Raw genomic sequence first — 27,344 nt, forward strand, 5'->3', positions numbered from 1 at the left:
CTCTGTCCTTCCACAGGACAGCAAGTAGCTGGTGCCACAATGCATCCTGGGAGTTGGAGTTCAGTAACAAAGGTCGGCATTTATTCATATCATGAAAATAGATCCAAAGTGACCTTAAAAATGGAAGAGCAAGCAATACAAAACCATACATTTAAAGGGAAAACTTTACAGTGGAGAAACCTGGCAAACTCCAACTTGACCAAATGATTAAAGTTAATATCATAACATATTGATATACGAGATAAGAAGGGCAAGTCCCCTCTCTGGTGGTCTCCCCAACAGCCATAACCTCATTCTAATCATGTGGAATCATGAAGCAAACCCAAACGAAGAGACATTCTACAAAATACCTGACCAGCACTTTCCAAAGGTAATGTCATGAAAAATAAAAACAGGCTGAGAAACTATCATGGGATGGGAGGAGACTAAAGACATGATAACTGACTAAAAGGTGAATATGGGTTTGGTTCCTAGAACACAAATGGTTATTAGTGGGAAAACTGTCAAAATCCGAAGTCTATCATTTAGTTAAAGGCACTGTATGGTTAATTTCTTTTTTCTTTTTCAGAGACAAGGTCTCACTCACTCTGTTGCCCAGGCTGGAGTGCAGTGGTGATTGACAGCCATGATCACCGCACACTACAGCTTCAAACTTCTGGCCTCAAGCAATCTTCCCTCCTCAATCTCCAAAGTAGTTGCGACTGCAGGTGTGAACCATGCTTGGCTCCCAATGTTAATTTCTTCGTTTTGATAAATGTAATAAGGTTATATAAGATGTTAGCATTAGAAGAAGCTGGGTGAAGTCCTTGTGTGAACTCTGTACTATCTTTACAACACTTCTGTAAATCTAAAGTTATTTCAAAATAAAATTTAAAAACAGTAAACAAAAATAAAATCAATTTTAAGCCCAAAGCCTAAAATTTCTTGGACTCTGCTTTTGTAGTAACTGACTCATCTTGAACAAAAAAGAAATGCTCATTTAATATTAAAAACTTACCGCAGATCACAAGTTTTTTCCTTTTTTGGTTTACTTTATTTTTTTTAATTCAAATTTTGCTGCAGTAATTAGTTACTGTAAGCGTTTTTTTTTTTTGTACTGATATAATTTGCACACCATAAACTATACACTCTTAAGTGAATGACTATAATGCCATATTAATAATATCTTCCAATCCATGAACACTAAATGTCTTTCCATTTGTTCAGATTTTAATTTCCTTGAACAGTATCCTGTACATTTCAGCATACAGTCAGGCATATCTGCTGTCAAAGTTATTCCTATTCTTTTTGAAACTTTTGTAAATGAAATTGTCCCCTTTTAATTTTTGTTTTCAGAGACAGGGTCTTGCTGTCTGTCACCCAGGCTGGAGTACAGCGGTACCATCATAGCTTACTGTAGCCTCAAACTCCCGGGCTCAAGCGACCTTCCTTCCTCAGCACCCAGAGTAGCTGGGACTACAGGGGCATGCCACCACACCTGCATACCTTTAATTTTTTTGTTTTTTTTGGTAGAGATGAAATCTCACTTTGTTGATCAGGCTAGTTTTGAATTCCTGGTCTCAAGCAATTCTTCTGCCTCAGCCTCTCAAAGTGCTAGGATTACAGGCACGAGCCACTGTGCCAGGGCTATCTCCTTAATTTCACTTTTGGATGGTTCACTGCTAGTTTATAGAAATATAGTTCCTAGGCCAGGTGCGGTGGCTCATACCTCTAATACCAGCACTGTTGGAGGCCAGGCAGGCAGATCACTTGAGGCCAGTTTAGAACCAACCTGGCCAGAATGGTGAACCCCCATTTCCATCAAAAATATAAAAATCAGTCGGGCATGGTGGTAGACACCTGTAATCCTAACTACTACGGAAGCTGAGGCAGGAGAATCACTTGAACCCACGAGATGAAGGTTGCGGTAAGCCAGGATCGTGCCACTGCACTCACTCTAGCCTGGGTGACAGAGACTGTCTCAAAAAAAAAAAAAAGAAAGAAAGAAAGGGGCCAGGCGTGGTGGCTCACGCCTATAATCTCAGCACTTTGGGAGGCTGAGGAGGGTGGATCATGAGGTCAAGAGATCGAGATCATCCTGGTCAACATAGTGAAACCCCATCTCTACTAAAAATACAAAAAAAAAAATTAGCTGGGCATGGTGGCACGTGCCTGTAATCCCAGCTACTAAGGAGGCTGAGGCAGGAGAATTGCCTGAACCCAGGAGGCGGAGGTTGCAGTGAGCCGAGATCGCGCTATTGCACTCCAGCCTGGTTAACAAGAGCGAAACTCCGTCTCAAAAAAAAAAAAAGAAATAGAGTTCCTAGCACTGTTAAAGCACAAGGATTGCTTGAGCCCAGGTTGAGGCTGAGGTGAGCTGTGTTTGTGCTACTGTACCCCTGCCTGAGGGACAGAGCAAGACTGTCTTTAAAATATATATGCAGTTGGCCAGGCGCAGTGGCTCACACCTGTAATCCCAGCACTTTGGGAGGCTGAGGTAGACGGATCACGAGGTCAAGAGATCAAGAACATCCTGGCTAACACGGTGAAACGCTGTCTCTACTAAAAATACAAAAATTAGCTGGGCATGGTGGTGGTGTGTGCCTGTAGTCCCAGCTACTCGGGAGGCTGAGGAAGGAGAATCACTTCAACCCAGGAGGTGGAGGTTGCAGTGAGCTGAGATTGCACCACTGCACTCCAGCCTTGTGACAGAGCAAGAATCTGTCTCAAAAAAAAAACTGTATATCTATCTATACACACACACACACGTATATACACACGTACACACACACACACACACACGCAGTTGATTTTTACATAGTGATCCTGTAACCTTGCTGAACTTGTTTACTAGTTCTAATCATTTTTTAGTGGAATGCTTAGGATTTTCTACATGTCATCTGTGAGTAGTTCAACTCCTTTCTCTCCAATTTAGATGTCTCTTGTTTCATCTTCTTGTCTAACTGCCCTGGCTAGAAGCTCCAGTACAAGGTACAATAGAGATGCCACGAGTAGACATACTTGTCTTTTTCCTGTCTTAGGAGGAAAGCATTCAGTTTTTCAAGATTAAGTAGATTAGTGGTGGGTTTTTCATGGATGCCCTTTATCAGATTGAGGAAGTTCCTTCTATTCTTAGTTTGCCAAGTGTACTTCATTCCTTTTTTTTTTTTTTTTTTGAGATAGAGTCTTGCTCTGTCGCCAGGCTGCAGTGCAGTGGCGCGATCTCAGCTCACTGCAACCTCCGCTTCCCGGGTTCAAGCAATTCTCCTGCCTCAGCCCCCAAGTAGCTGGGACTACTGGCGTGCGCCACTACACCCGGCTACTTTTTGTATTTTTTGGTAGAGACGGGGTTTCACCATGTTGGCCAGGATGGTCTCAATCCGTTGACCTGTGATTCACCCCGTCTTGGCCTCCCAAATGGCTGGGATTACAGGCGTGAGCCACCGTGCCCAGCCTCGTTCATCTTCATAGTGGAGTAATATTCCACTGTTTGGACATACAACACTTTTGTTCATCTGTATTTATCAGTTGAACGTCATTGAGTGTTTCTACTTTTTGGACAAATAATGCTGCTATGAACATATGTGTGCAAGGTTTTGTGTGGATATATGTTTTCATTTTGTGTGGGTATATACAAAGAATTGTTGATTGTATAGAGCTCTATGTTTAACTTTGAGAATCTGCTGAACTCTTTTCCTATGTGGTTACACCATTCTACATCCAACCAGCAAGGTATGAAGGTTTCAATTTCTCCATGCCCTTATCAACACTTGCTATTTCCATCTTTTTACATTATAACCATCCTAGTGGGTGGGAAGTATTATCTCATTGTGGTTTTGATTTGCATTTCTCTAATGAACAATCATGTATTATAAGCTTTTTTAAATTAAGTATTGTTATTTTAAAATTTTGACAGAGATTTAATCAGACATTTAATTGGCCATAACTTAAGTAGAGGATAGCCTTAAATTACACTGAGATCCTTGTCAGAAACCACAAAACACACATAAGACTGTTCCTTGCAAGGTTCTGTGATAACAAAAGACTAGAAGCAACTCAAATGTTATCAGAGAAAACTAACTGAATGAACTCTGGTAATCCATACAATCAAACGCTTTGCATCTGAAAACAAAATAAATGAGGTAACTTTCAAATGAAAAAAGGTATAGAAAATTGTATATGGTCTACTAGTGTTAATCCAAGACACGCAAGATAAATAAAAAATTTATATGGAAACACAAGCAATTCCTAAAAATAAAACAAATCAATCTAATGTCTCCAACTGGTAACATTACTACAAAAAGAAACACTACTCTGAGTGACTTTAGAACACAGGAAGTGGACTATACATTGCTAGTAAAATGAAATCTAATGACAAAAAAAAAAAACTCCCAAAACAAAGCAAAACAAGACAATTTAAACCATCTGTACTAATCATACATACAACAGGTGGGTGTGTGTACTGTGAAATAAAATAAATGGACATTTATATGACATTCCATCATTCCCGCGGTTTTTTCTTAGGAAGGCAGAAGCTGATTAAAGATAACCCGAGAGTTCTAAAAACTTGATTTGGAAGTAGCTGTACTGTTTTTCAAGTAAAGAAAGAAAAATAAGACAAAGCAAAACATAATTCTTTGCTCTATGTATTGATAAATCCTTGAAACAATGACCAACTCAGTAGCAACTGGCACTCTTATCCATAATGTCTTGAAATAATATTTCCCACAGAAAGAAAGCAGGGCTTCCAGATTAGATGAATATACCAGCTCTGGGACAGGAAATGTAATGTACAAAAGAAGCCTGGAATATTTTGTTATGCCACACAGATATGGAAATTAGCAAAGACTATTAAGGTCACTATCAAAATAACTTACTAGCTTATTTGAAGAAGAATTTATTTGTCAAATATAAAACAATTTGAGAATCAATAAGGATAATGATTGCAACGGACTGAAACAACATCAAATGTTTAAATTCATGAGTGTATAATAAAAAAATACAAACTGGTTACTATGGAGGAGGTTAGTGTACAAATTCATTTTGAAAATGAAAGGAAAAAATGTACCTTTCCTATATGAATTGGGAAAACAAAAGGATATGAAAGGTCAATGGCGAGGCTTGGTGGCTCATGCCTGTAATTCCAGCACTTTACGAGGCCGAGGCAGGTGGATCATTTGAGGTCAGGAGTTTAGACCAGCCTGGCCAACATGGTGAAACTCTGTCACTGCTAAAAATACAAAAATTAGCCAGTTATGGTGGCATATGCCTGTGATCCTAGCTACTTGGAGGCTGAGGCAGGGGAATCACTTGAACCCCAGAGGCAGAGGTTGCAGTAAGCCGAGACTGTGCCCCTGCACTCTGGTCTGGGCAACAGAGTGAGACTGTCTCAGAAAAAAAAAAAGGTAAATAAAAGAATTTATTGGCTGGGTGCAGTGGCTCACACCTGTAATCCCAGCACTCTGGGAGGCTGAGGCAGGCAGATCACTTGAGGTCATGAGTTCTACACCAGCCTAGCCAACATGGCAAAACCCTGCGTCTACCAAAAATACAAAAATTAGCCAGGCATGGTGGTGCATGTCTGTAGTCCCAGCTACTCAGGAGGCTGAGGCAGGAGAATTGCTTGAACCCAGGAGGCAGAGGCTATAGTGAGCTGAGATTGCACCACTGCACTCCATCCTGGGCAACAGAGTGAAACTTCGTCTCAAAAAAAAAAAAACAACTTAAAAACCAACAAAAAGATAACCCAGTTAAATAAAAAAAAGAATTTATCTTCCTATTTGAATTGGGAATCAAATAGGAGAAGGTAAGATTTACTGTCTTTAGAAGTAGTACAACAAACAAAGAAATGATAAAATTAGACTGCCATCATTCTGTAACCATGAGTGTATCTAGGATCATCAACGGCTACTAACATCACAAAAAAAGAAAACCAAACTTTATATGTCTTCAGATAGGATGCTACTCTAATACAGTCTTGATAAGAAAAACTATGTAGGTGAAACTGAAATCTGATCAAGTCTTTGGATAAAACTATCAATTTTCAAGAAACACACAGGACAGAGGAAGATGCTAAACTCTACCGTGAGGATGTAACGAGCAAAACCCATGAAGATGTGGACAACACTCTCAATTTCTTCAACAAATACATTCCAAGTAGAAAAAATAAAATAAAATAAAAGATGGAACAGAAATTTGATTACTAAAAAGGACTAAGAGGCAGTATCAACCAATTGCCATGTATGGAACTTACTGGATCCAAATAAACTGTAAACAATTAACCAAACTTATGAGACCAAGGAGATATTTAAACACTGAGTCGGTGTTTGGTAATACCATGAAGACATTACTTTTTCTTAGATATGCTAATATCTAAATATTTTTAGATACAGATATCAAAAATGTATGGGTAAAATATATACAATATCTGAGGCTTGCTTCAAAATCGTATGGGGGGTTAGGTAGGAGTACAGGTGATATATAAATAGTCATTAATGGTTAATTACTGAAGTGGGTTTAAAAAATGGACCATGGTATTAAAAAAATTGATAAAAAATTCCTTCACAGAGTTTTCAAACCATCTTTCCCTTCATTTTTAAAGCTTTTTGTGGTTTTACTGAATCTCTCTGTTCCACGCCCCTTTCTGGGAAGAGAAAACACTATCCCTGACTATGGTTTTACTTACCATTTTTTTGCCTTTATCAGGGTATGAAAGTGAAATGCATTCAGTAGAAACTGTACTCTGACTACCCATACACCCATTCTAGCTTTCATTTTCAGTACAGTATTTGATAAATTACATAAGATATTCAACACTGTTTATAAAACAGACTTTGTGTTGGATTATTTTGTCCAACTATAGGCTAATGTTAGTGCTGTGAGCAGATTTAAGGTAGGCTAAGCTAAGCTATGATGTTTGGTAGGCTGGGTGTCTTAAATGCATTTTCGACTTACATTTTCAACTTACAATGCATTCACTGGGACACAACCCCATCAAATGCCAAGGAACATGTGTAGTAAACTGTCGAGTGCCTGCCACTTCCCCACACCTTCTCTTATGGCTCTGCATTCGCTCATTCGTGGAGAAGGAAGTTGAAGGATATTACACAGCAGGATATGGCCAGGGAGAAATGCAAAGTCCTCGTCTGCGTCTGCCTGACTCCAACCTTAAAGTCATATGAGCATAAGGCTCACAGCCTTTTGGTTCAAAAAAAAATCCAAGACATATCTCCAAAGAAGTGTCCTCATTATGGTATAAAAACGTGGTGGCACTGTTAGTCTCTCAGTTCTGACAAATGCACCACGGCTAGGCAAGACATTGGGTAAAGGGTACGTGGAACTCTCTGTTCCATCTTTCCAACTCTTCTCTAAGTCTAAAACATACTGGTTTTCTTAAATGTGGTGGGGAAAGGGAAAAGCACTGTTTTAAAAGCTGCTGCTTAAATGCAACAGGGTATCCTGAACTGGATCCTGGAATAACATCCTAAAAGACACTTGCGGGAAAATGGGAAATTATAATAAAGTTTGGGGTTTGGATAACAGTACCATCTCACTGTTAATCTCTTAATTTTGACAAACGTACCACGGCCAAATATAAGATGTTAACATCAGAAAAAAACTGGGTGAAAATACAGGCACATCTAGAAGATATTTTGGGTTCAGTTCCAGACCACAGTAATGAAGTAAATATCGTAATAAAGTAAGTCACACAAACTTTTTGGTTCCATAGTATATACGTAAGTTATGTTTCCACTACACTGTAGTCTATTATGTAATAGCATTATGTCTAAGAAAAATAAATACAGATTTCATTTTAAAATATTGCTAAAAATGCCGATGATCACCTGAACCTTCAGTTAATCAAAATCTTTTTTTTTTTTTTGAAACAGAGTCTCACTCTGTCGACAGGCTGGAGCGCAGTGGCACATCCTCAGCTCACTGCAACCTCTGCATCCCAGGTTCAAGCAATTCTCCTGCCTCAGCCTCATGAGTAGCTGAGACTACAGGTGCGCGCCACCACACCTAGCTAATTTTTGTATTTTTAGTAGAGACAGGGTTTCACCATGTTGGCCAGGATGGTCTCAATCTCTTGACCTCGTGATCCATCCACCTTGGCCTCCCAAAGTGCTGGGATTACAGGTATGAGTCACCGCGCCCAGCCTCAAAATCTTTATGTTGGTAGAAAGTCTTGCGTTAATGTTGATGGCTGATGACTGATCAGAGGGTGGTGGTTACTGGAGGCTAAGATAGCTGTGGCAATTTCTTTTTTTTTTTTCGGTGTAAAGAGTGTTTTTTTTAAATTGTGTATATGCAACATTAGCCAAAATTATTTAAAGTCAATAAATTTTTATTCAAGGAATTCATGTTGTGATTTCTTCTACTGTCCATCAAGGACACTTTAGATCCTCTAAAGAACTGGAGTAAAAAGATGTATCTCCAAGTTAGTCCTTTTTAATGAAACTGATGCTTATTTTAATCCAGTTGTCCTGTCAGCCCTTAATTCTTTGATTTTGGATTCTGTCATCTCCTTTTAATATGGAGATACTGATGAAGACTTCGAAATTCACCAAGAATCTTTGGGATCCAATTTATTCAACCAATTTACTTTAGCATCCTTTTTACTGTAGATGGTGGATCTGCCTGGTTCTCATTTTGACACCATCTCTTAACATGAATGAGTTCAAATGATATTCATTCCTAAGCGATCACACTCAAGGACAGTACAGGTGTGGAAATACGCCAATACCTTTAACTCCAGACATATGTTCTCAAGATAAAAGCCTTTAAAACAAACAGCCATCTTATATATCAGGTCAACATTAAATTGGAATGCAAAAGTAATACTGATGAGGATTTCCTTCATATCCCCTCCCGTTTAACTATTCTACAGTCCTAGAATAAATCTTTTTAAATGAAGAGACAGGGTCTGTCTTTGTTACCCAGGTAGAAGTACAGTAGTGCCATCAAAGCTCAGTGCAGCCTCCAACTCCTGGGCTCAATCCTTTTGCCTCAGCCTTCCTTTCCTGAACAGCTGCAAGTACAGGCACATGCCCCAAAACACAGCTAATTTTTAAATGTTTGTTACTTTCTTGCCCAGGCTGGTCTTGAACTCCTGGCTTTAAGCAATACTCCTACCTCCAAGTGGGGATTGCAAGCTTGAGCCACTGCCCCTGGCTTGGAACCAACCTTTATGGCTATCAATACTCCCATCAGTTAACTGTCTCAAGTATCATAATATCCCTTCTTACATGGATCAAAACTCATACTGAACAATGAGTTCTGGGTTGCAAAAGAGGATTTATTTTTGCACCTATCCATAAGTCTTTGTCCACAAGTTAAACAAAAACAAACATAAATGCAGTGGTGGCAATTTCTTAAAATAAAACAACAATGAAGTCTATCACAGTGACTTCTATTTTCATGAAAGATTTCTCTGTAGCATGCAATACTATTTGATAGCATTTTACTCACAGAACTTCTTTCAAAACTGAAGTCAGTCCTCTCAAACCCTGCTGTTGCTTTATCAACTAAATGTATACTATTCTAAATCCTTTGCTGTCATTTCAACAAATGTTCACAGCATCTTCACCAGGAATAGACTCCATCTTAAGAAACAACCTTCTTTGCTAATCCATGAGAAGCAACTCCTAATCTGTCGAAGTTTTATCATTAAATTGAAGTGATGCAGTCACATCTTCAGGCTGTCATATGGTTTGACTCTGTTTCCTTATCTAAATCTTACCTTGAATTATAATAATCTCTATGCGACAAAGGCAGGACAAGGTAGAGGTAAGTGAATCATGGGGCATTTTCCCCCATGCTGTTCTCGTGATAATGAGTGAGTCTCCTGAGATCTGATGGTTTTATAAGCGTCTGGCATTTCCCCTGCTTGCACTCATTCTCTCTTCTGCCACCCTATGAAGAAGTGCTTTCCACCATGACTGTAAGTTTCCTGAGGCTTCCCCAGCTATGTGGAATTCTGAGTCAATTAAATCTCTTTTCTTTACAAATCACCTAGTCTTGGATATTTCTTCACAACAGTGTGAGAATGGACTAACGCAGGCTCTACTTCTTATCGTATCTGCAGTTACTACCTCTACTGAAAGCCTTGAACCCTTCAAAGTTATCCATGAGGGTTGGAATACACTTCTGGTAAACTCCTGTTCCTATAGATATTTTGGCTTCCTCCCATGAATCACAAATGTTCTTGATGGCATTATAGGAGAGTGAATTATTTCCAGAAGGTTTTCAATAAACGTTGTCCAGAATCATCAGAGAAATCACTATCTATGGCAACTGTAGCCGTATTAAATGTATTTCTTAAGTAATAAGACCATCACACAAGCTTGCCAGGAGTTAAACAAATAAATCACTTGAACGTTGAAAGTACTCCTTGATCCATATGCTGCAGAATGGATGTTAACAGTAAAGAAAACAACATTAATCTTCTTGTACACATTTATCAGAGCACATGGGTGACTGGGTACCTTGTCAATGAACAGTGATTTTTCTTTTTTTTTGAGACGGAGTTTCGCTCTTGCTACCCAGGCTGGAGTGCAATGGCGCGATCTGGGCTCACTGAAACCTCCGCCTCCTGGGTTCAAGCAATTCTCCTGCCTCAGCCTCCTGAGTAGCTGGGATTACAGGCGCGCACCACCATGCCCAGCTAATTTTTGTATTTTTAGTAGAGACGGTGTTTCACCTTGTTGACCAGAATGGTTTCGATCTCTTGACCTCGTGATCCACCCGCCTCGGCCTCCCAAAGTGCTGGGATTATAGGCGTGAGCCACTGCGCCCAGCCCGAGCAGTGATATTTTGAAAGGAATCTTTCTGTCTGAGCAGTGTATCTCAAAAGTGGGGCTAAAATATCCAGGAAATGATGCTAGAAACAGATAAGCTGTCATCTATGTTTTGTTGTTCCATTTACAAAGCACAGTCAGAGAAGATCTATTATAACTCTTAAGGGCCCTAGGAGTTTTAGAATGGCAACTGAGCACTGGCTTCAACTTAAAGTCACTGGCTACATTAGCCCCTAACAAAAGAGTAAGCCTATCCCTTGAAGTTTTGAAGCCAAGCATTGATTTCTCCTTCCTAGCTTATTGAAGATTAGATAGATAGTATCTCCTTCCAATAGAAAGCTGTTTATTTTTTATTTTATTTTATTTTATTGAGATGGAGTCTTGCTCTGTCACCCAGGCTGGAGTGCAGTGGTGTGATCCCCGCTCACTGCAACCTCCACCTCCCAGGTTCAAGCAATTCTCCCGCCTCAGCCTCCTAAGTAGCTGGGATTATAGGCACGTGCTACCACGCCCAGCTAATTTTTCCATTTTTTGTAGAAATGGGGTTTCACCATGTTGGTCAGGCTGGTCTTGAAATTCTAAACTCAGGTGATCCACCCGCCTCGGCCTCCCAAAGTGCTGGGATTACAGGCGTGAGCCACCGCCCCTGGCCAGAAAGCTGTTTCAAAACAAAACAAAACAAACAAACCAAAAAAAAAAAAAAAAGGCCAGGCGCGGTGGCTCACGCCTGTAATCCCAGCACTTTGGGAGGCTGAGGCAGGCAGATCAGGAAGTTGGGAGTACAAGACCAGCCTGACCAACATGGTGAAACACCGTTTCTACTAAAAATATAAAAATTAGCCAGGCGTGGTGGCATGTACTTGTAATCCCAGCTAATCAGGAGGCTGAGGCAAGAGAATCACTTGAACTCAGGAGGCGGAGGTTGCAGTGAGCCAAGATTGTGCCACTGCACTCCAGTCTGGGCGACAGAGTGAGACTCCATTTCAAAAAAAAAGGCTGTTTCATTTACATTGAAAATCTGTTGTTTACTGTAGCCGGGCATGTGCCACCACACCCAGCTAATTTTTCTATTTTTTGTAGAAACAGGGGCTTTACCAGATTGGCCAGGCTCGTCTCAAACTCCTGACCTCAAGAGATCCATCTGCCTCAGCCTCCACAAGTGCTGGGATTACAGGTGTGAGCCCCTGTGGCCGGTGAAACAGCTTCTTTCTAAGGAAAGAACCCATGCTAACTTTCAAACTTTTCTTCTGCAACTTCCTCTCCTCCCTCATAGAAGTGAAGAGTTGAGGCCTTACTCTGCATTAGGCTTTAGCTTAAGGGAATGTCGTGTGGTTGGTTTGATCCGCTGAGACCATTCGAACTGTCTTCAGATCAGCAATAAAGCTGTTTCACTTTCTTACATTTGTATGTTCACTGGAGTAGCATTTTTAGCTTCCTTCAGTAACTTTTCTTTTGCATTCACAACTTGGCTGTTTGGCACAAGAGGCCTAGCTTTTAACCTACCTTGGCTTTCAACATGCTTTTCTCACTAAGCTTAAATCATTTCTAGCTTTTGATTTAAAGTGGGAGATGTGACTCTTCCTTTTACTTGAACACTTACAGGTCATTGTAGGGTTACTAACTAGCCTAATTTCAATATTGTTTTGTCTCAGGGAACACAACATTTACCAATTAAGTTTATTATCCTATGTGGGTGTGGCTCGTGGTGCTTGAAAACAATTACAATAGTAAAACCAAGGATCACTGACTTGCAGTTTGCCATAATAATATCGAGATATTATGAGAATTACCAAAACAGGACAGAGACATGAAGTGAATACAGCCTGCTGGAAAAATGGCACCGGTAGACATCCTGAACTCAGGGTTGCCACAAACCTTCAATCTGTAAGAACATGTCCTGTGAAGCACAGTAAAGCATAGTGCCATCAGATGAGCTGTGCTTACATATGGAAACTCTCCATGTCATTGTAGCAGCTTTTCTGAAATAATAATCTGTTCAGATATTCAATGTAACATTATTCTAAAGCTTTTTTTATAAACAAAGAATGAAGCAGCAGATTAACTAAAATAAACATTTTACATAAAATGAGGTAACTTATTAAATCTTGATTCTTAAGTAGTTATCTTTTAAATATAAGCACTTCTGCCAAGAGTGAAAGTCTCCAGGAAGAGCATTTGTGCAACTGAATTGCAAGCCGAATTATCTACTTTTCCCCTGCAAACACCATTTTTACCTAAAAAAATGGCAGATAAACTATGGTTATTCATACTTAAGTATTTGACAGACATTTCCTATTTTCTCAAAACTGAGCAATGTTTGTCTATGTAAGCACTTACTGTATCTGCTGGCAGTGATACATTCCGAGCTTTAGAATTTTGGAAAACTTGCTGTCTACCACTATAAACTAGACAGCTTCCCTGAGATTGGCAGTGATATTAATGAATGTCACTTGTTGAGAATGTCTAATGAAATTTTGTCAATATTAGAAGAGCTGTATAACCCAGTAACCAGTATTTTTGAAATGATTAATGCATGCTGTTACAAATCAAGAATACTGGTTAAAAAAAATCATTTGAAGTACAAGTGAGACCAAATGATTTTAATGTAACAGTACAAAAAGTTTACTGGTATGGTTTAGATTCCACATTGCAACAGAACTTTACAAAGCTATCACTGTTCACATTTTGCTGTAGTATTACAAAAGGATAACCTTGATCAAAACAGCTACTTAAAATACTCCTTCCTTTTCCAACTACATAGCTGAGACTGAATTTTTTTCATATAATTCAGCCAAAACAACCAATTAAAATAGACTGAATGGAAAAGCAGATCTGACACTCCAGTTATCCTGGATTAAGCCAGACATTAAAAAAATTTACAAAACTCGAAATGCTATTCTAAATTTTAAAGATATAGTAGTTTATATTAATTTCTTATATTATAAATAATAAGTTATAACCCACTCAATAATTTTGAAGAGCGTAAAGAGGCCCTGAGAACAAAAAGTTTGAGAACTAATGAGTCAGAGTAACATGCCCACAAGCCTCTTTTCCAATAAGAGAAGAAAGCCAAATTCTTATTAACAGAGAATAATTCACACCACTGATTCCAAAACAGCAAAGCTCTGCAGAGGCCAAAGTGCTGTGAAGCAGACCAAGTGCTGAATTTTTAGCTAGTCTGTGCAATGATGTTGTTTTCCCCTGAGACTCTTAAAGAGTGAAAAAACAAGACAAAACCACAAAACCACCCAAAACTCATGTCTTGGATTTGCTGTCACTAAACCAATCTTTCCTGAGACTCCAATGCAGTTATCACCTGTAAGCAACCGCCCTGACCATGATCACCTCCGCCTTGCACTAAGTACCAGTGCTCACCTTCTATCAGATTCTATTTTCCAGGATAATAGCCCTAAGGAAATTTGGAGACATATCAGGTTTTGAATTCAGAGCAAAAGGATAACAGTCTCTGGTCCAACAGGGATATGCTTCAATGTCTTCTTGACCAAACCCGATTTCTCTGAGTGCCAGTGTTTTATAAGTGACATCCTACAGTTTTCAATGTTTTATTTATTGCGCTATCAAACCTCACATTTGCATTGCTAATGGCTACTCTCCAAAGGAAGCTGAAAATGATCTGCTGAGAAACAACAGTTTTCTACTTGGTTGAATCATGTATACTTTCTACCTGTTAAAAACACTTACCTCCCAATAGAGCTTAGAATACTTGGTTTTGTGACTTACCCACACACACCTCTTGACACACCAAGTAAAAGATGGCTTCTGGAGGGAGGTAATTTCCGAAAGTAAACACAACAGTCCTTATGTTATAATACAGCTTATTTCACACTTGTGGACTCGGGTGGAAGGTGGGGAATAGGGGCAACTCAGAAGATAGTATCACATCTAATGAAGTCTCATGCCCTGACTGGGTGTTGAGTCAGACTGATCGGTAGTGAATAAAATTCCTTGTAGCTAAAGCAGTGGGACAGACTCTAAATCCTGGCATTAGATGAATAAAAGAAGCCCTAGGGAAAACAGTTGAAAAATTCTTGTGGTATTGGCAGATAAAGAAAGCATAAACCAATTTTGTTTTAAGATCAATTCACACATATAGAATTATAACCACCTATTAGCTGTATCACTAGCATGGACAAATTAGGCTGTGTGTATCTGGGGTCCATGTAACCCTTATCAGTTACCAAGATGTCAGCAAGGCCTTAAGGCTCCTGGATTAGTCTGTCCATTAAGACTTAAATAAAGTTGCTTCAATCTACCATTTCATATGCAGGGAAAACATGCAACCCGCGTACTTTCTCTGAGTGGTCTTGGAGTCTTTCTTTTACTAGTTGCTTCCAGCTCTATTTTTTTGGTTGTGATAAATTCCTAACATTGGCTCTGTGACTCATGGCTCTGTGACACATCGCTCTCTCTGTTGACGCCCCACGATGGACACGAACTCAACTGTGCCACCAACACAAAGCTGCAGGCCACATGGAATGTCTACAGAAGGTTACTACTTGAGGGCTGTGGGAGTGGAAGGGAAGAGAAGAGGTCTCAAGCCAGCACGTAAACAACTCAGACTTAGAATAGAGAAATAGCCATCTCTCTCTCTCTCTGTCTCTTTTTTTTTTTAGATGGAATTTCGCTCTTGTTGCCCAGGCTGGAGTGCAATGGCACAATCTCAGCTCACTGTAACCTCCACCTACCAGGTTCAAGTGATTCTCCTGCCTCAGCCTCACAAGTAGCTGGGATTACAGGCATGTGCCACCACGCCCAGCTAATTTTGTATATTTTTAGTAGAGACGGGGTTTCTCCATGTTGGTCAGGCTGGTCTTGAACTCCTGACCTCAGGTGATCTGCCCGCCTCGGCCTCCCAAAGTGCTGGGATTATAGGCGTGAGTCATCATGCCTGGCCAATAGCCATCTTTTTGTTGAACTGGCTATCTATTTCCTGGAAGGTCATAAAATGACTAAGAACATTCTGAAATTTCATGTCATATTTACACAAACACAAGCACAAACACACACACATGCCTTATTTTTCTGGGAGGCAAGTCCATAATTTTCATCAGATATTCAAAGACCTCTCTCAAGATCCAAGAAAAGTTCTGATTTACCTTATATTTAGATAAACACCACAGCATACTCCAATAGTAGGAAGAATTTTACCTAGGAAGAACTCAGATCAGAAACGACTTCTGAAATTCTAAATGCCTCCTTAGAGACAACCTTCTGAAAGCCTTTATTTGTAGAACTTTCCTTGACTGCCCCAAGTCCAGGGAGGTACTTTAATCTCTAGCTTTCACAAACACTATGTGCGTGCCTCTATCAATACACTGTAATACCGCCTGTGCTTCCTGTCTCCTCCCTAGCTAATCCAATTAGTAATGGGGAAATACAAATTCAAACTCTAGGACATGCCATTTTACGCCCATGAGACCCTCAGAACAGCCGGCCAACAGCAAGGATCAGAGTAGTAGGAACTCTCACCTGCTGTTAGACTGGTTCAAGCACTTTGAAAAACAAATCGACCGAATATTCTTAGGTTAACATTTAAACAAATTCTACAGCCAGCAAATTCATTCCTAGTTTTGCACATTGCTGGTTGTTACCCAGTGGGTCCCAAATCAATTTAAAGGATCACAGACATATTACCATATTTTAATGACACGGTGTTATATTTTTACCTCATTATACTAAGTATTACATTTCATTTTCATTAATTATAATAAAGTTTTTGTTTCAGTCATGTGTAGGTTACTGTATGTGGGTATACTGGAGTCAAGATGAAAACATAGTTCTTATGATGGGGTCATGTAAAAACACTTCACAAACATGGCAACCTGGATAAACCCCTACACATATGCACAAAGAAGCACGTATGGGAATGTCCACAGCAATATTTTTCCAATAGCAAAAAACTAGAAATAATACAGGAAAACACAAAAATTGTGGCACAGTCGCATAATTAACTATAATAAAGCAGTGGATGCTACTCAACTACTACATCAACATAATCTCAAAATAACATAAAGTAAAAAAAGCAAGTCACAGAAAAATACATGCTGTGAGATGGCATTTAATTTAAATTCAAAAACAAGCAAATTCAAATAATGACTATCTAGGGGTACTTGCATAATGGCAAAAAAGAAAAAAAAACTAGAAAGGAAAATTTCAGAGGCAAGTCACAGTGGTTCACACCTGTAATCCCAGCACTTTGGGAGGCTGATGTGGGCACATCACTTGAGGTCAGGAGTTCAAGACAACCCTGGCCAACATGGTGAAACCTATCTATACTAAAAATATAAAACCCAGCTGGGGGCCGGGCGCGGTAGCTCACGCCTGTGGTCCCAGCACTTTGGGAGGCCGAGGTGGGTGCATCACAAGGTCAAGAGATCGAGACCATCCTGGTCAACATGGTGAAACCCCATCTATACTAAAAATACAAAAAATTAGCTGGGCATGGTGGCGCGTGCCTGTAATCCCAGCTACTCAGGAGGCTGAGGCAGGAGAATTGCCTGAACCCAGGAGGCGGAGATTGCGGTGAGCCGAGATCGCGCCATTGCACTCCAGCCTGGGTAACAAGAGCGAAACTCCGTCTCAAAAAAAAAAAAAAAAACCCAGCTGGGCACGGTGGCAAACACCTGTAATCCCAGCTACTCCAGAGCCAGAAGCAAGAGACTCTCTTGAACTCAGGAGGAGGCAGAGGTTGCACTGAGCCAAGATTTCGCCACTACACTCCAGCCCAGGCAACAGAGCAAGACTGTCCTAAAGAAGACGAGAATGATAAAAATGTAAGATGGTGGTTACTTTCCTCTTTGGGGATGAAAGGAGATACAAAGAAGGATGGGTAATAAGTGCATGTGTGATTTATATTTTTTGTACGTAGAAAATATCTTGTAATGAAAAATACCTTGTAATGAAATAATAAAGCTGTCACTAAAATTAGTTTAACAGTAACAACAGAAGTTGTGCTGATCACCACCCTTCGTGAGCTCCCTTGAGCCTAGATTTCGGGTTTTTTTTCTTTTTGAGACAGAGGGTCTCACTCTGTCACCCAGCCTAAAGTGTGGAGTGCAGTGACACCTTCTTAGCTCACTGGAGCCTCAAACTCCTGGGCTCAAATGATCGTTCTGTCTAAGCCTTCCCAACAGCTAAGACTACAGATGCATGCGCATTTGTAAATTTTTGACTCACTATGTAGGATGGGCAGTCTTCGACTTCTGACCTCAAGCAATCCTCCCATCCTGGACTCCCAAAAAGTGTTGGGATTACAGGCATGAGCCACTGCGCCTAGCCCAGATTTTGATTTCTAATATTACTCTCCATTGAAAGGAACCAGGAACCTAGACGGGAGATGACTCCATGTCTTGGGTCAAGAAAACAATAAACACCCTTCTGGTATTTTCCAGCACTGCCAGAAAGCAAGAACACTTTTCAGGCTGCCAGAGTCAGTGCCAAAAGGACAAAGGAATCAGCTCCAAGACAATGCCATTAGCCAATCTATAACAATCTGAGCTTCAAGAAGAAAATAACTGTGGTTAACTGAAAGAAATTGAAACAAAACTAATTTTGTAAAAATAATTTAGCACCAGTGGGTCTAAAATGGGTTTTTGTACATGGAAAAGAATACTAGCCCTCTTCATCTCAATAATCCCCAATGGGGAGCATAAATTAAAGACAAAAACAGAGCATACACAACAATTACCTTTCTGTGGCTGAATACAATCCCTTCCAGTAGAAATTGTTGAAAATCAAGATAACTGGAAATCTGCCACTAGTTTACCCCAAACCACACAGAATAAGTCTTATAATAATTTTATTTATATTTTATCTGTTAAGATGTTTAAAGTGCTTAAAAGAACAAGCTACGTTAAATTAATTTATATGTAATATTTAAGCAATATTAATTTTCAGTAGACAAATTTAACAACTGAGCATTAAGCAAACCATAAAAAATGTTACCGGTAAGAAGTTAAAAAGATTCACATAAGAATTCTTTTTCAGAAAGAAAGAGTAAGAAACAGCACTTGATCTTCCACTTCATCTCTAGAAATATCACCTGATGTAAAGATACATTTTTGGCTCTCTTTTCAAGCATTCCACCCATTTACCAATTATCTTTTTCTTTCTTTTTTTTTTGAGATGGAGTCTTACTCTGTCACCCAAGCTGGAGTATAGTGGTGTGATCTCAACTTACTACAACCTTCACCTCCTGGGTTCAAGTGATTCTCCTGCCGCAGCCTCTGGAGCAGCTGGGAATACAGGCATGCACCAAAACACCCCAGTTAATTTTTGTATTTTTTAGTAGAGACAAGGTTTTGCCATGTTGGCCAGGCTGGGGCGTGAGTCACTGCACCCAGTCAAGTCAAATATTGTTTAAACATAAGGCCGGGCGCGGCGGTTCACACCTGTAACCCCAATACTTTGGGAGGCCGAGGTAGGTGGATCACTTGAGGTCAGTAGTTCAAGACCATCCTGGCCAACATGGTGAAACCCCACGTGTATTAAAAAAACAAGAATTAGCCAAGCGTGGTGGTGCACAGCTGTAATCCCAGCTACTTGGGTGGCTGAGGCACAAGAATTGCTTGAATCTGGGAGGTAGAGGCTGTAGTGAACCAAGATCGTGCCACTGCACTCCAGCCTGGGCAACAGAGTGAGACTCTGTCTCAAAAAGAAAAACAAAACAAACAAAAAAACCAACTTAGGAAGGGATAACCAGGTAACAAGCTCAAAGAATAAAAAATATGGTTTTGGTTTTTTTTTACAATAATATATAATAGAACTGTGAAAAGGCACTTGTACCCTCCCTAAATATACTATAGAAAACAACTCTGAACACACGAACATGTTCTCTCCTTGTCTGGTTTCTTTTTGAATTTCTCAACGTCTGTTTCCTCTTTTGAACCCTGGTTTCCTTGGATTTAGTTTCAGGGTTTTTTTTTTTTTTTCCCGCTCTCTTCCTTCTCCTATTCTGCAGTATGCAACTATGGCATGAGCTGGAAGTGTGGCCTCAGGAAAACAAGCAAAAGAGTCTATCTTGACCGATAATTCCCATCCCTACAGGAAGTCATTTCTACAACATGAAGAAACTTGGAAAAACCCAAGAATTCAATGAAGTCACTCATTCTGAGATGCTTTTGCTGCAACTGAATGTTTGCTAGTTCCTAGACTGTCTGCTCTACACAAACGGGGTAATAAGTCAGATGGGGCAGTCCTGGGTCAGTACTGTCATCTCCTTTTCCATGTCCTAAGGCTTCAAGGCCAGGCAAAAAATATCCTTTATACTAAATATCAAGTTTCCATACAGACCGGTGGTCCTGTCTATGGCCTATGGTGTAGCATCCTACTTTGGGTAGACAGGTGGGGCCCAGCGGCAGCTCTAGGAGCACTGATATCAACACTGTGCAGAAAGGCAGGTAGAGGGAAGTTAAGAGTCCAGCACACTCCTTCTTCGAGGAGTCAACCTCCTATCTTCCAGACAAGACATCCCTATGTTCTGGGTTTTCCTGGACAGTCTCAACTTTAAAATTTTACTTCTAAATGTATAATTACATTTGACTTAAAAAAATACTGACACAATAGGTGTGCTGATTTTTGGTTTGGAAAATATGCTCACCATAGCTCAAGAAACCATGAAACATAATAATGAAGCCAATCTCAACCTACAACACAAGTTGTAAGTTGAAGTACCCTCCAGAACACCACCCTTTGCCCTTCATTCCTTCAGTTATTACAAAAGCAAGCCAAAGTTAAAGTTCAGTTTCCTAAGAGGGAAAAGAATTGCTTTACAACCAACTGCAGTTTGCTGTGGCCCCTCCTACTAATGACTGCAAATCTGCCCCACAGTGCTGTTTCATACAGGACACTAATTCTTTTTATAAACAATGATATTACATGGAATCAGAAGCGAGAACAGGAGACCTATGAATAGACCTCAATGGCTGCAGCTGAGGTTTTGTTATTATGGCAGTGGCAGATCTTATGGCAATGGAGGCTCTTGCAGCTTAAAAGCAAACCGTTGGCTCTGAAATTCAGACACTTGTCTTCTGAGCACCCAGTGGCATGTGAACTGAGAACACCGAAAGAATCGCCACCAGGAAACAGATGTAAGCATTTGGCCAACTTCATTCAGGCACAAGGAAGTGTTAAGTTAGTATAATGCTCTTTATTCTGGCACTGGAGTCAGGTTTGAAAAATCCAATAGGGTAAAAAAAAGCTGATTTTATTTTTCTATAGAAAAATGTAACAACCAAAGAATGACAAAGGAATCTTTAAAACAGTAAAAAGACTCAATGTATGAAAGTCTGATAACCAAAAAAACTCATTTTACTCTCCCCTCTGGTGACACTCTTAAATGGTTCATTAATACTTACTGCTCATCTAGCGCACAAACAATAAGGAATGAGAACAAATGCAGGAAGGTTTTATCTTTTTTTAAAAATAGAGATGGGTTTCTCCATGTTGGTCAGGCTGGTCTCGAACTCCCAACCTCAGGTGATCCGCCTGCCTTGGCCTCCCAAAGTGCTGGGATTACAGGCGTGAGCCACTGCACCTGGCCCTTTTTTTTTTTTTTTTTTTTTTTTTTTTTTTTTAAAGACAGTGTCTCACTCTGTCGCCCAGACTGGAGTACAGTGGCGTAATCTTGGCTCGCTGCAACCTCTGTCTCCTGGGTTCGAGTGATTCTCCTGCCTCAGACTCCTGAGTAGCTGGAATTAGAGGTGCCTTCTACCACATTCAGCTAATTTCTGTAATTTTATTACAGACTGGGTTTCACCATGTTGGCCAGGCTGGTCTCAAACTCCTGACCTCAAATGATCTGCCCTACTCAGCTTACCAAAGTGCTGAAATTACAGGTGTGAGCCACCATGTCTGGCCAGGAAGCATTTTATCTATGCAAAAAAATGTGTTTGGTCAAGAACTGTCTTCTGGTAACTGTCCAGAACTGCTCGGCACTGACCTAGGAAATTGATATGAGTTTCCCAAAGATCCTCATTCATTCATTCATTCATTCAATAAACACTTACAAACAAACTATTATGAACCAAGTACTGAACTGAGAATAGCAGGCAAAACCCATTTGATTCATGCCCTCAGGAAGCGAACAGTCCAGTGGGAGAGAAAAGAGGTGAAACAGACACACACACACACAGCTATGCAATTACAAATTGAGATAAGTGCTACAGAAAAGAATTAGGGGCTATAACAGTTCAATGCCAGTGGGAACCTAATTTATAATTTAGATCAGAGAGGTATCCTCTGAGGTTCTTCTCCCCTCTAGATCCATGTGCCTAAAGTGAAATTAAGAAAAAAAAAAATAAACAACAAAAAAAACCCCACTATTACTTTAAACACCTTTCTGTCACAAAGAAGGGCTTATTTAATAATTCACTTTTTAAAAAGAAAAAAATGGTAATTAATGTACCAAGCAAAATACTCAAAAGATATTTTAAAATAAGCCCCCATTCTCCTCTCTGCTCTTTCAGCTACCAAATCCCCTTTCCCTGAGACAAACACTGCTCTTAGTTGCTTGAGTGCCTTTCTAGAGATATATTAAACCTGCAGTTCTCAGTGTGGTTCAGGGACCCCAGAGAGACAAGACTTTTTTTTTTAAGGAATTAAAAGGTTAAAACTATTCTCATGACAATACGAAGACATTATTTACCGTTTTTTCTTGTATTTGGTCACAAGTGGAGTTTTCCAGAGGCTACATAGTAAGTGACAGTATTACTGCTCTGACAGCTAATGGAATGTGGGAAGAAGATACCGAGTAGGCTATCTTCAATTAAGACAGATATTTAAAAGATTTGTAAAAATGTAAAACAATGCCACTCTTCTCACTACATTCTATTTTCGTTTTAGAAAATATATTTATTTTTCACAAAAATATGCTACTTATGTTAACATGTAATGAGCTTACCACTGTTAACTGAAAATAAGTTAATGTTTTAAATTTCTCAGTTTTAATTTCTACTACAGTAAATATCAGTAGGTATTAAAAGCTCTTTGGAATCCTCAATCATTGATATGGATGTAAAAAAGTCCTAAGACCAGAGTTTGAGAACCACTAAACATTTATAAATGTATGCCAAGTGCTAAACACTGCTAAACATGAGCTATTTAACCGCATCATTTTGGTGGATGTTCTGAGTGTGTTTTAAATAGATGGGTGCTGAGAAGGAAACCAGGTTACTTATTTGTGGCTATAATGTGTTGTCGATTATTTGGCTATCAACGTAACACAAATTTCACCATGGTGACTGGCTAGTTGTTTCTCCATAGCATCTTAAATATTGGGTATATTAACATGCGGAGTTAGTCTAAGCCCATAAAGAGCTTACAAATCAGAAAGTAATGATAACTTACATGTGATAACTAAAGTTGGATGGCAAGGTTAAATACATTTGTGTTGAGTCAAGAGAGAAGCTATTATTAAATGGAATAACATAGTAATACAGCAGCTTTTTGGGACTAACCCTTCCTCAGACAGATAACAACTATAAGCCATGGCCAATATACAGAAAATTCTTGCCTAGCTGACAGCACTGGAGAGCAACCAAAGCCAAGCAGAAATTAGAGTGGATTCAGCATATGAGAGAAGGGGACTTGACTGTGTTAGATTAGTCAGTCTCTGTGGCACAGAGGGATTAAAACTTAAGCAGAAAGATGCTTCTCCACGGCTTAAGGAGACAGTACTAAGTCTGGCTATCAGAACAGGTGGAAAGTAAGGGAGGAAGCCCCAAGTCAATAAGATACACAGTCAGGCATAGTACCAGCTCCTCAGGAGGCTGGGGTGGGAGGATCACTTGAGGCCAAGGGTTTGAGGGCACTGTACATCACTATATTCCAGCTTGGGTAATACAGTGAAGCCCTGTCTCCATAAAACAAACACAAAAAAACAAAGAAGATATACGACTCATAATTAATCACAGAAGATATACAAATGGCCAGTAAGCACATGAAAAGAGGGCCGGGTGTGGTGGCTCAAGCCTGTAATCCCAGAACTTTGGGAGGCCGAGGCGGGCGGATCATAAGGTCAAAAGATCAAGACCATCCTGACCAACATGGTGAAACCTGGTCTCTACTAAAAATACAAAAAGTAGCTGGGCGTGGTGGTGCGTGCCTGTAGTCCCAGTTATTCAAGAGGCTGAGGCAGAATTGCTTGAACTCAGGAGGCAGAGGTTGCAGTGAGCCAAGATTATGCCAGAGTGAGACAGAGTGAGACTCTGTCTCAAAAAAAAAAGAAAAGATACTCAACATCATTAGGCATAAAGGAAATGCAAATTAAATATAATGAAGTACTACTACCCATCTGCTAGATCAAAGAGACCAACACTACCAGCTGTTGATGAAGAAGTAGACAAAAGGGAACCCTCATGCACTGCCGGTAGGAATATAACAACGGTGGGACCACTTTGGAGAACAATGAGCAATCCCTTAAAATTTCTTTGAACATAATTAACCATACCACCTAGCAATTTCACTCCTAGGTATCAACCCTAGAAAAATGAAAACATGTCCACATAAAGACTTGTACACACAATCTTCGTAGCAGCATTACTTAAAAAGCCAAAAAGTAGCCGGGCGCGGTGGCTCAAGTCTGTAATCCCAGCACTTTGGGAGGCCGAGGCGGGTGGATCACGAGGTCAAGAGATCGAGACCGTTCTGGTCAACATGGTGAAACCCCGTCTCTACTAAAAATACAAAAAATTAGCTGGGCACGGTGGTGCGTGCCTGTAATCCCAGCTGTTCAGGAGGCTGAGGCAGGAGAATTGCCTGAACCCAGGAGGCGGAGGTTGCGGTGAGCCGAGATTGCGCCATTGCACTCCAGCCTGGGCAACAAGAGCGAAACTCCGTCTCAAAAAAAAAAAAAAGCCAAAAAGTAAAAACAATCCAATGTCCATCAACTGATGAATGGAATAAATATAATGTTGTATGTCCATAGAATACAATATTATTTAGTAATAAAAAGGAATGAATTACTGATATATACTACACTGGAAGACTTCTGTCTTCTGGCACCTCTCCAGAACTGCTCAGCACTGACAAATGGGAAATTGATGATCTCCCCAAAGATCCTCATTCATTCATTTTTGGATCAACTTCAAAAGCACGTTATAGGGAGGCCAAGCACACTGACTCATGCCTATAATCCCAGAACTTTGGGAGGCTGAGACGGGTGGATCGCTTGAGGTCAGGAGCTCGAGACCAGCCTGGCCAACATGGTGAAACCCTATCTCTACTAAAAATACAAAAATTAGCCGGGTGTGGTGGTACATGCCTGTAATCCCCGCTACTCGGAAAGCTGAGGCATGAGAAACACTTGAACCCAGGAAGCGGAGGTTGCAGTGAGCCAAGACTGCACCACTGAACTCTAACCTAGAGTGGAGTGGACAGAGTCAGAGAGATGTTGTCTCAAAAACAAACAAACAAAAAATCGTTATAGGGAGATAGACATTGAAAGACTGTATAGTGAAATTTCCAGAAAAGGCAAAGCTACAGAGATAGAAAGCAGATCAGTGGTTGTCTGGGGCTCAAGATGAGAGCAGGAATTGACTGCAAATGGACAGGAGGAAACTTTTTGGGTGACTGAAGTGTTCTAAAACAAAATTGTACATGATGGAAGTTACTACTTTAACAAATTTACTTCATGCCTGTAATCCCAGAACTTTTGGAGGCCGAGGCAGGCAGATCATGAGGTCCGGAGATTGAGACCATCCTGGCTAACGCGGTAAAACCTCATCTCTACTAAAAATACAAAAAATTAGCTGGGTGTGGTGGCACGTAGTCCCAGCTACTAGGGAGGCTGAGGCAGAAGAATTGCTTGAACCTGGGAGGCGGAGGTTGCAGTGAGCCGAGATCATGCCACTGCACTTCAGCCTAGGCAAAAGAGTGAGACTCCGTCTCAAAAAACAAACAAAAATTTACCATAAATTATTAAACTATACATTTCCATTTGGATGAATGTTATGGTATAAATCCCCCCAAACCCCCCATAAAAGCTGTTTAAAGACAGAAAAATTTAGGAAGAGTATTAGGAAAATAGCTAATGCATGCTGGGCTTAATACCTAGGTGATGGGTTAACAGGTACAGCAAACCACTATGTCACACTAAGTATGTGACAAACCTGCACATTCTGCACATGTACTCTAGAACTAAATAAAAAAAAGCCGGGTGTGGTGGTTCACAAGTGTAATCCCAGCACTTTGGGAGGTTGAGGCAGGTGGATCAGGAGGTGAGGAGATCAAGACCATCCTGGTCAACATGGTGAAACCCCGCCTCTACTAAAATACAAAAAAATTGGCCAGGCATGATGGTGGGTGCCTGTAGTCCCAGCTACTCAGGAGGGAGGCAGGAGAATTGCTTGAACCCGGAGGGCAGATGTTACAGTGAGCCGAGATCACGACACTGCACTCCAGGCTAGCAATAGAGCAAGACTCCATCAAAAAAACAACAACAACAAACAATTCTTGGGATAAGGGCAGGGTGGGAAAGGCAAAATGAGACCCGTAAGACTTAACAGTCAGTTGGGCACAGTGGCTCACGCCTGTAATCCCAGCATTGCACCTTGGCCTCCCAAAATGCTGAGATTACCGATGTGTGCCACTATGCTGGGCCGAATTTTTTCTATTAAAAAAAAATGCGAGGCTGGGTGCAGTAGCAGATGCCTGTGATCCCGGCACTTTGAGAGGCTGAGGAGAGCGGATCATCTGAGGTCAGGAGTTTGAGACCAGCCTAGTCAACATGGCAAAACCGCGTCTCTACTAAAAATACAAAAATTAGCTGGCATGGTGGTATGTACTTGTAATGCCAGCTTCTTAGGAGACGGAGGCACAAGAATCACTTGAACCCAGGAGGCGGAGACTGCAGTGAGTCGTATTGTACCACTGCACTCCAGCCTGGGTGACAGAACGAGACTCTGTCTTAAAATTTTTTCTAAATAAAAAATTAAAGATCCATTTGCAAAAATCAACTCACTTGCAAAAGGACCTGCTTACTACAAAATTCAGGTTGGGATCTATCTTTCTTTGTTGGTTTATTCATTTATCAGATATATATGCCCTATATGAGCATATACTATGCCAAGTACAGAAAAAAGCCAATTCCAGAATTGTAAAAGATAATCAAACTATCACATGTTCATGTGGAATTCACTATAGTGTTCCACAGGGTTTCTTAACTTGGGCACTACTGACATTTCTTTGTTTCAAGGAGCTGTCCTTTGTACCGCAGGATGTTTAGCAGCATCCCAAACTTTTTACCCCTTAAATGCCAGGAGCATCCCCTGTCCTGCCCTGCCCACATTATATAACCAGTAATAACTCTAGACACTGCCGAATGTACCCTAGGACAAATACAAGTTCAAACATTTTAAGTAACGTCAACATAATAATATACAATTTCATAATTAATTGTATATATCTCTCTAAAGATGATTAAACACTGGCTAATGTCTTAAGTAAATAAAACTGTGGACATCAAAAAAAATAGTGATGTCAAAGCAGATTAAGAAACCTGAACAGGGACAGAGTTAAAAAAAAAAAAAAAAAACAAACCTGAGCAAA

The 27,344-nt window shown here is 40.2% G+C and overlaps 1 protein-coding gene and 1 non-coding gene across 3 annotated transcripts in view; both read right to left on the reverse strand.

Moving 5' to 3' along the window:
• Positions 1 to 27,344, reverse strand: part of CFDP1 (craniofacial development protein 1) — a 133,130-nt gene that overhangs the window by 54,823 nt on the left and 50,963 nt on the right. The window lies entirely within an intron of this gene.
• On the reverse strand, positions 9,213 to 9,339 carry LOC118149804 (small nucleolar RNA SNORA40). The gene has a single exon (XR_004737520.1). It is a non-coding gene; the product is annotated as a small nucleolar RNA SNORA40 (small nucleolar RNA).

Source organism: Callithrix jacchus, chromosome 20 (genome assembly GCF_049354715.1).
Source record: "Callithrix jacchus isolate 240 chromosome 20, calJac240_pri, whole genome shotgun sequence".
In the NCBI taxonomy this organism is placed as follows: domain Eukaryota; kingdom Metazoa; phylum Chordata; class Mammalia; order Primates; family Cebidae; genus Callithrix; species Callithrix jacchus.